General features: G+C 31.7%; 1 protein-coding gene across 1 annotated transcript in view; it reads left to right on the top strand.

The window, feature by feature from the left end:
- The first annotated feature begins 433 nt into the window (after window positions 1–433).
- LOC411534 (circadian locomoter output cycles protein kaput) overlaps window positions 434–12,433 on the top strand; it is a 72,487-nt gene continuing 60,487 nt past the window's right edge. The window contains exon 1 of the mRNA XM_006568328.3: window positions 434–689. The gene's annotated coding sequence lies outside the window, so the exon portion shown is untranslated. The remainder of the gene's footprint in view (window positions 690–12,433) is intronic.

Here is a 12,433-nt window from a genome sequence, read left to right as displayed (position 1 = left end):
TTAACTTCATATAATTACAAGGTACAATGACAACAATCACTATCACCATAAATCTATAACATATAGAACTATTACTTAACATAAATTTAAACTCAGAGTCCACGGATTATACAATTATCGTTATCAGTTATAAGATATTAAACTTTTGCTTCAAATTATTACTGACTAATAAAATGATTAATCATAAAATAAAATTTCAGTCAAAGACAAGATATTACAATATCATAGAAATTACTCAAATTTTCTTTATGATGATTAAATAACAGCAAATATATTTAAAAAATAAAATTGAATTAATAATTTATGTTAAATTACAATTTGTAAGTTATATAATGCTAATTTGGTATAAGATATTATCAAATAGAATTATTTTTAAAATATGCTTTAAGTGTGCCTTTCTTAAGTTATTTTATAGTTAATGGGATTATAGAATCGGATAGTCGAAACAACAGGAAATATGGCGGCATTGCGCCGAGTACGAAGGTGAATTTGTATAAACTGCATTTGTTTTTGATTATTACTTGATCAAATAAAAAAGACAACATTGTAGTGAAACTGTGTAATGTTTTGTGATAAGATGTGTAGTGTTTTGTGACGAAAATAACAGCCCCTTGTGGCTGAATCGGATTTTTTGGTGTTGGATTATCGTCACACGAGACAAATAATTGGAAGTGCTCTCGAGGTGGCAGGTACGCAATTCAGAAACATACCCTTAAAAACATTACCATGTTATTCTAATTTCATTTTTTTTACGTTATTTAAAAATAAAATCATTAATTATTGTATTATTTATATATTATATTATTAAAAAATTTTGATGTTATTATTCCGAAACAGTGAATCGTTTACGACCTGAATCGGGTGTGTTCCCTGTTGTCATCAATAGGACATTGACTCTTAGGATATTGCCCTCGTTCGACCTTTAATTGTTTCTACAAATATAAAGTAAAATTAAATAAAATTATTTAAATTTTTATAATATATTGAAATTAATATTCACATTAATAGTTTATAAATTCAAATTAAACAGGATGATAATATATTGAAAGTTTTAGATAATTAAATAGTAATTAAATCGAACTGTATTTTCAATATCAATAATCTATATTTTTTATATGTAAACAATGTAATCAATCATATATTATTGACACAAATTATTATGTTTGCTATCGATTAAGTATTTAAAACAACTATTTTGACAATGACTATGAATAAATATTTCATTTTTTGTTCAAGAATAAAATTAAATTTTAATCAATAATTGTCGAATATTATATTCAACACTATATATATTTATATTTTCATATAAAACGAATGAAATACACTTGAATGACATTTACAACTAGGAAATATGAAATGGCCTTCACATTTTATTTTGTTAAACGCTTATCGAAATCTTTTTTATTATACTAAAATGTGATGCATATGATAATTTTATTGCTAATTTTTGATTTGAAAATGATAAAAATTCTAAGAAAAAAAATATTATGAAAATAATTAATCATATTGATTGTGATAAAAAAATAATAGAACACGAGTTACACACGTGTACATACATATGCTAGATACGTTAGTGATATATAGGTCAAGCACTTCTCAACATCGAGGTCATTGCCCCAGGATTTACTCTGTCGATAAAACAGTCGTTAATTGACTAAATTCGTTCTATTACATACGATTCAACGATAGAGGTCACTACTTTAGATATTTATAATTTATCTCTTTTTTTTTTAAACGCAATTTATACGTTTACATAGAAATGAAATATATAGTTTTTAATGTGCATTCATATAAAATGCAATAAAAATGCAAGCTTATCAATTATTAATAATATATTATTTTCTTTTTTAAATCATCAATGCTTGTTTTTTTTTCTAAATTAAAAAGATATAAATTTTGATCTAAATTTAATATGATATTTTCAACTTATTAATCTTGCAGATAAATAAGATTTCGAACAAGTGTTGCTATAATTTACGAATATCGTTTAATATATGCATATATATACATATTGTTTAATATTGTATTAATATATTTTTATTATGTATGTTGAAAATTGTCGAATCATCTAATGTATTTATTAATATCAGATAAGCATGATTAATGCTTCAATTTATATATATTTAATCTTAGAAAACATTTATTGTTAGAGACAGAGCGGAGTGACCTTGAATCCAAAAATATTACGTTAAACATAACTGGCATTAATTGTTATTTTCTATCTTTTACCAAAAAATTATATATATATGTATAATAGCGTGGTAAATTAGATATTTCACAAAATGAATTTTTTTTTATTTCAAGAAGCGTAATAAATTTATTATTATATTATTAATTATTTTGGAATTTATATAATGGATATAAGAGATTTAGAATCAAGTTATTTCATTTAATTTGCTTTGATCGTGAGAATTATTATTATTCAATCGATTGTGATCAGTATATACATTCAAAGTGGTATTAGATTAATAATATTAATGCGCATATGGCAATAAACAATTGTCTTCTTCATATTTTACATGCATGTTTCTATGAATATTTGAATAAAAACAATGAAATATATTCAATTAATGATATAATATTTTATCAATAAAATCTATTAATATTGAATAATGAAACGAATCATATTGAAATATAAATGATTTATTCATTCTAACCTAGATAGATAGATCTTATGTCTGTTCTCTCGTATTTATAGGAAGAATTTTAATAATTAATTTAACTGAAAATTCTTTTCCGACTTAGCCTCGTTATTGATCATAACAAACTCGTTATTGTTATTGTCACGTGATTTATACTTATTTTTGTAGGATTAGATATTTATTTTTTTTTTCAATATCGAGCACAGTTTGTACGAGATTTTTACGCTAGTTCACGTATAAAAAGCGTTCGATACGATAATGCAACGTTATTCGGCTAACGAATTATTAATAAATCCCGGCTTTATTTTTGATTAGGCGAGCAATGTCGATCAGCCAGACAAAAAGATGCACGAGCCTGCATCATGTGTAAATTGGTGGAACTGGTGACTGTGCACATATATATCGACATATAACTGCGACCTTCGACTTTTATTAAGACGTAAACAACGATAAGACGATCAAATAACTATTTGTCTATTATTTTGTCATTAACATAATTTTCTCATTAATAATAATATTTATTACATTATGTCCATACAAATATAATTTGTATGTATCTTTTTCATATATTCTTAAAGTTTTTTTTTTTATACATTATAGAATATAGTATCCATACTAAAAAAAAATGATTAAATTTATTGGAAACTTGCGTTTCAAAGTTCATTTATAATAGAATTCTAATAGAATTTTAATAGAATTTCTGATATCACTCAATGAATTTATTCAATATAATACACATATATATATACCATGTATGTATTTTTTTCATGCCATAATTACTTTCATCTTTTGAATGTAAATAATTAAAATATTCAAATATATTTCGAAGCATACTTTTCACATTACAACGCACATTTATAACATTAAAGAAAATAATAACATATTTTACATTTCAATTCATTTACGACTTCCAAGCAATTGTATATATTTCAAAATCTTTTTATGCGAGATATTTGATCCTTCATCTTTTTCATTCATGACGAGATAAATTGTTTCAAGAAAGAACGAATTACCGCGTAAGTAAGTAAGTAAGGACGAAAATCTTCCCTTCTTTGTGTTCCTTCTTTTGTTTCCTTTCTTTTTTATCTCTAAGTTGATGTCGACGTTAGACATCGGGCATACGAATACATGTTCGTTATCGTACAGTTATCAAGCGTCGTGGAGTCAGAGTGGTTGCTAATAAAGCGGACGTGTCTACTTAATTAACACAGAAGAATGATCGTGTGGATTAAACTAGGTCAGGCGAGTGACGCGCTTACATCCCTGACCGGGTAATATTTATTCTTGGCAGTGTGTGTATGCATGCAGCGGAGATGCTGCAGCCCGTAAGAATATCGTTTACTTCTAACACGATTTTCGAAGCTTCGCTTTGTCAACGCGCTTTTGACGTTGTTGCGTCGCGTGATGCTTGATGCACACGTCCTCTTGGAAAAAAAAGTTCACCAACTTGTGGTAGAGATAAACCACATAGATAATATCTAATGCGAGTATTTATCGTATTTATAATTCGAATCTTTAATCTCTTGTTTAATTGTGCATCGCTTGCAATGATATTTTAGTTTTACTTATTATCAATTTTAATAAATAACTTTAAATAAAGTTTTATCAATAATTAGCATTATTAGAAAATATATGTAGATAAGAAAATATGAATTTCTGGAAATGTTCTAGAAAATGCAATCTTTGTTATTTATAAGCATCACAAATTATACATCGTTATAATATAATCTCAACTTTTCATTACTATCTTTCCTTCCTTTCTTTTCATTTTTTTCTCCTTTTTCCTCTTTCCCTCCTTTTTTCTTTTCTCTCCAGATAACGACGAAGTGATAGAAAATTGGTACTGCGTCGTTGTTATTCCCCATACATATAATGAATATTCCCTCAAATTTTTCAAACGAACTGCAACATCGTTGCAATTTGTTTACAGTGGGAGATAAGATAACAAATGCTACGTAAATACAGGATATCTTGGCAAGGTTAGGTTTGCGTTGTTTGCATCAGTTATGATGTACAATTCAATAGCCGTCAAGATAGAGCCACATGCAAAATTTTCGCTTTTTTCCCCTTCTTTTCTCTCGATTTATATATCGCTACGTAATATTATTAAATTGAAGTTTTTATTTCCGTCTATAAATTGTTATTAAATAATCTCATAAATAACGATTTCAGTAGAATATCACGATCCGTGGCATAATGAGAAGAATTAAATGTCTCGATATTTTGAAGATTTTACAATATTACGTCACATTACGTTGCGTCACGTGATTATATCGTTACGTCGAAGATTTATCATCTTCGTAGAAAATCGGGAAACAAATTATAAGGAACAAAATGATAAACAAGTATTATAATATAATTCACATTTTTTCCGAATACTATAATAATTTTTCTCATACGCGTATGCATAATCCGAATACGAAGTGAGGTTATGTTCGAGGCGAGTAGTTCATCGAAGGCAGAGTGTCATGGCGAATTTTTTTGATCATCGTTGTGGAACGATATTTCATCTCGCGGGTACACCTGCGCCAGGTGCAGGTTCCGATGAAAATAAGAAATTCACGATTTACTTTGCAAGATTTGACTAGCGAGAAAGAATGACCGATATCGTCGGTGCTGGCGTTGGTCGGAGGATTAAAAATCGTTAACTTTTTTTCTTTTCTTTACGCGCCTCAATTTTCTCCGCGCATGCGCAGACGAACCGTTCACTCCTTAATTTATCATTCAATTTTTCATCGGCGGCCATTTGCATAATTAACATGTATCTACATATATATCCGGATTCTATTCGATCGTTAAAAATTACGGTTAGCCAAGTTATCGATTCTCTATATAAAATAATACAATACAATGATTTATCTTCGGTTTTTATATTTCAACGGTTAACGCTTGAAGGCAATACCACGTTTCGATACTTTCTTTCGAATTGATTGCGCGACAAATAAAAATATTTTATATTTTTTTCAATAATCGAAGAAAACAACGTAACTTTTTTTCTTTTTTTTTTCTCTCCAATGAAACTTTGCAAGGGAAAAAATGTCACGTTAAGATAAAGCCACGTTTAAAGCGCTAATCAAAAAATTATATTAGAAAATAGAAAAATATAGATAAAATTGTATAAGTCATCGACAAAGGTAATTGAAAATTGATTTGACGAACAGTTTTAATCAGATAAGAACAGCCTATAAAGTTGATAATATTTATAAATTAAACATTCCACGAAAACTATCCTAAATTCAATATTTAATTAAAAATTTTCATTTTCTTCTTTCTCGCTTTTATTATTATTCATCGTTTTGATCGATTAGTACTAATAATATTCCCAAATTATTCTCTACAATTTTTTTTTTTTTTTAGAAACAAGCAGCAAAGATCGATATTACGTAATCGTACGAAATAACAATTTATAATTAATTACGTATACGTCATACACAATGCTAAAACTATCTTCTAATAATTTATACATTTTCGATATATTGTTTCTTTTATATAATGCAATCCAATTATTTCTCTCTTTCGATATTCTTGAGTATTGCCGCTATATAGTTATCGAGCCGCAAGGTCAATAATAGGCTTCGTAAATTATCCGGGTAAATCGTAGCTATCGATACGTTACGAATCGTGGCGTATCTCGTGTACGATTGAACAAACATTCGTGATTAGTGAAAAATCGGACGTGTTTTCAAATTGTTTCATTCTAATTTTGTCTATCTCGTTATGATCTCATTCGAATATGATTCGAATCCTAACAATGATACGTTAGGAAGAAAAAAGAATAATTGAACGGGTATTTGGAAATTTTATATTTTGGAAAAATTTAAATATTGTAAAAATTACTAAAAACAGGCTATGTAATTTTCTTATCTCGAATTAAGATAAAACAAGGAAAGAATTGGAGTAACAACAAGGCTGTGTATCTTTCGTTCGTAAACAAATTTTAATGAATCTTAAACGTAGCACAATACAAAAATCGTGTATCTAAATTTTATGATCACAATCGATCCATAAATTGATCTCCAATATATATATGCAGGTCTGGTTGCACCTATGAAAAACACACGCGTTACGTGCGATCGATCGTGCGCGAAACGATTCAACGAATCTTTGAATAGCATCCACTTTTCGAGAAAGTAATCCAGCATTGATTTCACCCAGCGTGGGATGGCCGGAGATGGCGCAATAAAAAGAGCGTATCAGAAATTGTGCGCTGTAACGTATTTTCATCGAGTGCTCCTTTAGCTCGCGCCGCTCTATTTTTAACGAAGCGTGTTCGTTCAATTGCAAAATACAACTCTCCCGTTCGTAAGTGCACCATAGAAGCATGGGGAGGAGGATGCTTTTCTTCCTTCCTGCGTGGGAAGGAAGAAATTTTTATCCCCTCCCATTTTCAAAAATTCTCCTTCTCTCCTTCTCTCCTCCTCTCCTTCTCTCCTCCTTTCCTTCTCTCCTCCTCTCCTTCTCTCCTCTCCTTTTCTCCTCTCCTTCTCTCCTCCTCTCCTTCTCTCCTCCGTGACAAACGAATCGAAATGATCAAATTATCCAAGTTTTAATTATTCGAGTTGAAACGAAACGCTCGAAAATGTTCATCCTGCATTTATCCTTTTTTTATTTTTTTGGCTCAAGTAAAAAAAATTCGTGGAAGCTTTCTCGATGGATTCGCAGATATCACCGATATATAAAGGAGAAAGGGGATGAAAGATTGAAAAATATAATTAATTATCCGTGTAACGGAAGAGAATCGTTCGAGAGTTAACATCGAGCGTTGGAAACGCGGCGCTGGGGATAGAGTTTCCACGTGTACGTCTTGCCCCGTGGTTCAGGGGCAAAGGACTCTGCCTCTGTCCTGCCTCTCCTCCCCCGACCTTCTTTCTCTCCTCCCCTTTTCCACGCAGGGATACTTGTACACACGCGCGAAATCCCCGCGATATCTACAAAGTCTGTTGGAAGAAGTTTCGCGATTACATTTCCGCGAAGGGGTGTTGCTCCTCGAGATAGAAAAGGGGAGGAAGAGTTCGATACTCGATCCAAACTTGTCCATTCGATTACCAAAACAAACCATCCCCCCCTTTCTTCCATCGATCTGTGCAAACTCCGTTTGTACAAGGATACTTGGATCCTCGAAGGAGCTGTTAACGATGAGACGGAAGACGTGGTTGGAGAATTTTACAGAATGGCAAAGTTTTTGATGGGCGAGAGAGGAGGAGGAGGAGGAGGAGAGTGAAAGTGAGAAAAAGGGTCTCACGGGTACGCTCGAAACCTCCAAGCTTCCTATTTATATCATCGTCTTATCACCTTTCATTTAGGGTATTTCCCTAACGAAATTGAGGGAGGAAAAGGATTTTTAATGATTTTCAACAACTTCTTTTTGACCTACCGTAATTAAAGGCAACCGAACACATTGCCTCGACGTTTTCAGCCGCTAGGAAACTTTATCTTCGAGATCTTATCGTGTATGAAACGTTCGAAACTCGGGTATCGGCACGCAGTATTCTTGAATCTTGTACTCTGTCATCTTGCCTTTTAAGGCAATCGATTTTTCTATTTATCCATTTCAACCGGCAGCCAATCGATACGTCGTATTTTCGTTTATCGATCTACGATGACCAGGCCTTATTTTTTCCTACTCTACTCAACGATTCGCGATAACGGAAATTACTTAATGAAAATTATTGGATATCGCTCTAATATATTGTCACACTTGCTCTTATCGCACCTGCCACGATCCTATTGCACGTTAATCGATCCATTGCTCTGAATTAAAAAAAAAAATATATACGTATATATTTTCCTTGCCACTCTTTGATTGCTCTGAACAATTAAAAATATATATATATATTTCTTGCCACTCTTTGATTGCTCTGAACAATTAAAAAAAAATATATATATACACATATATATTTTCCTTGCCACTCTTTGATTGCTCTGAACAATTAAAAATATATATATATATATATTTCTTGCCACTCTTTGATTCGATTGCTCTGAACAATTAAAAATATATATATATTTTCCTTGCCACTCTTTGATTGCTCTGAACAATTAAAAAAAAATATATATATACACATATATATTTTCCTTGCCACTCTTTGATTGCTCTGAACAATTAAAAATATATATATATATTTTTTGCCACTCTTTGATTCGATTGCTCTAAACAATTAAAAATATATATATATATATATATATATATATATATATATATATATACATACATATATATTTTTCTTGCCACTCTTTGATTGCTCTGAACAATTAAAAATATATATACATATATATTTTCCTTGCCACTCTTTGATTGCTCTGAACAATTAAAAATATATATATATATTTCTTACCACTCTTTGATTCGATTGCTCTGAACAATTAAAAAAAAATATATATATATATATACATATATATACATATATATATTTTCCTTGCCACTCTTTTATACATATATATTTTCCTTGCTACTCTTTGATTGCTCTGAACAATTAAAAAAATATATATATATTTCTTGCCACTTTTTGATTGCTCTGAACAATTAAAAATATATATATATTTCTTGCCACTCTTTGATTCGATTGCTCTAAACAATTAAAAATATATATATATATATATATATATATATATATATATATATATATACATACATATATATTTTTCTTGCCACTCTTTGATTGCTCTGAACAATTAAAAATATATATATATATATTTCTTGCCACTCTTTGATTGCTCTGAACAATTAAAAAAAAATATATATATATATATATATATATATATATATATATATATATACATATATATTTTCCTTGCCACTCTTTGATTGTTCTGAATAATTAAAAAAATATATATATATATATACACATATATATTTTTCTTGCCACTCTTTGATTGCTCTGAACAATTAAAAATATATATACATATATATTTTGCTTGCCACTCTTTGATTGCTCTGAACAATTAAAAAAAATATATACATATATATTTTCCTTGCCACTCTTTGATTGTTCTGAATAATTAAAAAAAAATATATATATATATACACATATATATTTTTCTTGCCACTCTTTGATTGCTCTGAACAATTAAAAATATATATACATATATATTTTGCTTGCCACTCTTTGATTGCTCTGAACAATTAAAAAAAATATATATACATACATATATATTTTCCTTGCCACTATTTGATTGCTCTGAATAATTAAAAAAAATATATATACATACATATATATTTACATAAATATATACATACATATATATTTTCCTTGCCACTCTTTGATTCACGCGATTGCTCTGAACAATTAAAAATATATATATATATACATATATATTTTCTTTGCCACTCTTTGATTAGCATTCGGGCATCGAACGAGCACACACGGCGGATGATCAGAGACACCGTTTGAATGGATATCGATCGAAGAGCAGGAGCGAAAGGAAGGGGCATTTCGGATGATTCGCAAAATAATAATCGGAGAGAGAGAGAGAGAGAGAGGAGAGAGTAAAAGTGAATCGGTAGGTGATCGTCGTTAACGGTTGCGCTGCTCGAGAGAAGAAGAGCGGAGGAAACGACGGGCGGTCGCGCGTGCACCGACACGGCCCACAGAGTTTCGTCGTGGTTGATCAGGAGCGTGTCGATCGTCGGCCAGACCGAACACATGCACACGCACACCTCGGGGTTATCCTCGTGTAACCGTCCTCCTCCTCCACCTCCCTCTCCTCCCCCCTTCCTTAACGCGTTCCCTTTTCGACCTCTGTCTTCTTCCTCTCCGCTCTGTTTCCCCTCCCCTCTTATCCCGCTAGACTCGTGCATTCCTCCACGGTTTACCCTACGCTCGACCAGGAACAACCCCCGAAAATCAGCCCCCTGAACGAACAAAGAGTCTAGTGTCTAGACGGGTGGATATTACCGGCGACGACAACATGCACACACCGTGTTTCGTGTTTTCTTTGTTTCTTTCGCCCGCTCGATACCGCCTCTGCCTACTGCTGCCGCCTCGCCTCCGCTCTGCCTATTAAAAAAAACACACGAGAGCTACATAACACATAACCGAGCCGGTGTATATATCCGTACGCGCCCGTTAAAATCGTTGTCGTGTTCCATCCTCCGTCTCTGTGTTACGGGGAGGAGGGGAGGGGAGAGAGGTTATCGACGAATCTTGCCAATTTTCACCGATAATATTATATACACACCGTGTAACATTTGAAAATTTCGCGAAAGTTTTTCTTTTTATTCAAGTAATCCAAAGTTTCGGAATATTTTTCGAGTATTCATTCCATTCGCAGTTTCACGCGCGGGAAATTCAAATTCTTCGTCTTACCTTTGCTTCGTATTTTCAAATACGAGACACGATAGAATTGAAGTTAGATCGAGTGGAAATATTATAAATTGTATCTCTCGTCAGCATTAGCTGTAATACGTTATAATGCGCGATGGAAAGATTCTCAGCTTTCTTTCTCATCGAGCGATCGGAAACGAATTCGAAACGAGTGCATCGTATAGGTTACCTCTCGCCACCTTATCGGTTATGCGGTATATCGCGCGCGCAGCGAAACCTAGCGATAGCGGAACGATGTCGACGACCCGAACGACGTATCAACACAGACCTACCTGACGCCACTTCCTAGATACAGACGTGTGTGCATCTCTGCGTCCAGGTGAATACACGTAAGAATATCGAGGAAGAATATCGGAGAGCATCGTTTCCTTTTTTTCTCTAATAAGACTCGAGATCTGAATCGATATCTTTACTCGAATCGAATATTTTTTATCAGGTGCGTGCTCGCGAATCGACCCGATGACTTCATCGTTTCGAGTATCGTGCGTTGTTGTCTTTATCTTTGCTTCTTTTTTTTTTTATCCATGCTCTGCGATGCAAATTTTTTCAACTCGAAATTTTTTATTACGAAAATTTTGTATAGAAAATTGGCTTCGTAAGAAACATAACCTAATCTAATAAGGTTGAATATAATTAGATATATAATTTTTCTTCGATATAATTACAGATTACAGATTAAAAATGTGTTACGTAACGAGTAAAATTCTTAATAATACGAGTATAATGTACAAGTCTGTTAACTGACTTTTTTTTTTTTAAAAATTGATCAGTTCGTACTATAATAGTACATCTAGCGCGATACGTTGTCGCGTCTCGTGTTGAACGCTTGAATCGTTTTACGCGACAAAGAGACCTATGTTGTACACGTTGGATTTGCCAGCCTCGAGCAAGAAGACTGGAAAATGCAATGAAATATAAAGAAAACCACTGTACACGCAACAACGTCGAATCGATCCTGACTCGTGTTCCGGTTATTGTAACGAAAGTCAATATTCCGTTAAAGAACGAATTCTTATCGATAAGAATGATAAGAAAGAGAACGGTTTCGCTCTGGCTGATTGCACGAAAATATCCTGCATATACCTTCGAAACAAACTCGTTTTCGCGCAAGTTTAACCAAATATTTCCCACATTCCTTCTCCTCCTCCTCCTCCTTCTTCTTCTTCTTCTTCTTCTTCTTTTTCCTTTTCTTTTTCTTTTTCTTCTTCTTTTTTCTTTTATTCTTCTTCTTTTTCTTCTTTTTATTCTTCTTTTTTTGTTTTTCTTTTTATTTTTCTTCTTCTTTTTCTTTTTCTTATTTTTTCTTTTTTTCTTTTTATTCTTCTTCTTTTTCTTCTTTTTCTTATTTTTCTTTTCTTCTTTTTCTTATTTTTCTTTTTTTCTTTTTATTCTTCTTCTTCTTCTTCTTCTTCTTCTTGTTCTTCTTCTTCTTCTTCTTCTTTTTTTTATTCTTTCTTTTCTTATTCT

The sequence above is a fragment of the Apis mellifera genome, linkage group LG7, assembly GCF_003254395.2.
Source record: "Apis mellifera strain DH4 linkage group LG7, Amel_HAv3.1, whole genome shotgun sequence".
Lineage (NCBI taxonomy): Eukaryota > Metazoa > Arthropoda > Insecta > Hymenoptera > Apidae > Apis > Apis mellifera.
This window is presented reverse-complemented; position numbering and strand designations above follow the sequence as displayed.